Source organism: Chrysochloris asiatica, unplaced genomic scaffold (assembly GCF_000296735.1).
Source record: "Chrysochloris asiatica unplaced genomic scaffold, ChrAsi1.0 scaffold00124, whole genome shotgun sequence".
NCBI lineage: Eukaryota > Metazoa > Chordata > Mammalia > Afrosoricida > Chrysochloridae > Chrysochloris > Chrysochloris asiatica.
In genome coordinates, this window is record NW_006408642.1 from 3,547,828 (window position 1) to 3,548,757 (window position 930).

Consider the following 930-nt stretch of genomic DNA (forward strand, 5'->3'; position numbering starts at 1 on the left):
TTCGTAACCACTACGGTACCAGAGCTCCTTACATTAATAGCTAAGTTAAAAAAGAAAACAAATACTGGAGAGGGTGCAGAGAGACTGCTGACCTTCCTACAATGCTATTGGGACTATAAAATGGTTCAGTCTCTCTAGAGAACAATATAGTGATTCCTCAGAAAGTTGGAAATAGATAACTACCTTATGACTCAGAAATCACTATACTTGGTATATATCCACAAGAAATACAAGCCAGGACACAAACAGATATATGCACACCAATGTACATCACAGCACTATTCACAATAGCAAAAGTTAGAGACAGACTCTGTGCCCATCAGTGGAAGAATGGATAAACAAACTTTGGTACATACACACAATGGAATACTATGCAGTGTGGAAGAATAATGATGAATCTGTGAAACACCTCATAACTTATATGGACCTGGAGGACATTATGCTGAATGAAATTAGTCACAAAAGGATAGATACTGTATGAGACCATTATTGTAAAAGCTTAAGAAAAAGTTTCCAGACTAAAAGAAACATTCTTTAATGGTTACAAGTGGTAGAAAGGAGGGTAGAGTAATTCACTGGCTAGAGGGCAGACACATGTTAGCTTGGGTGACAGGGAAGTACACAAGAAGGGAGAGGGCAATATATGAGAAGAGGGAGGGTAGCAGAAGAATAATGAAGACACAGGAAGGTATTGTGGGAAATAGTGATTATATATATACAACCTTGGAATAACAAATATTCTATGGGTAGATATATGAACAGACACATTTTGAATGGGTATGGGAGGCAGAGCAATATATATGTGTGTGTGTGTGTATGTGTATATGGAGCTCTGGTAGCGTAGTGGTTACGAATTGGGCTGTGAACCGCAAGGTCAGCAGTTTGAAACTACCAGCGGTTCCGCGGGAGAAAGATGAGGCGTTCTGCTCC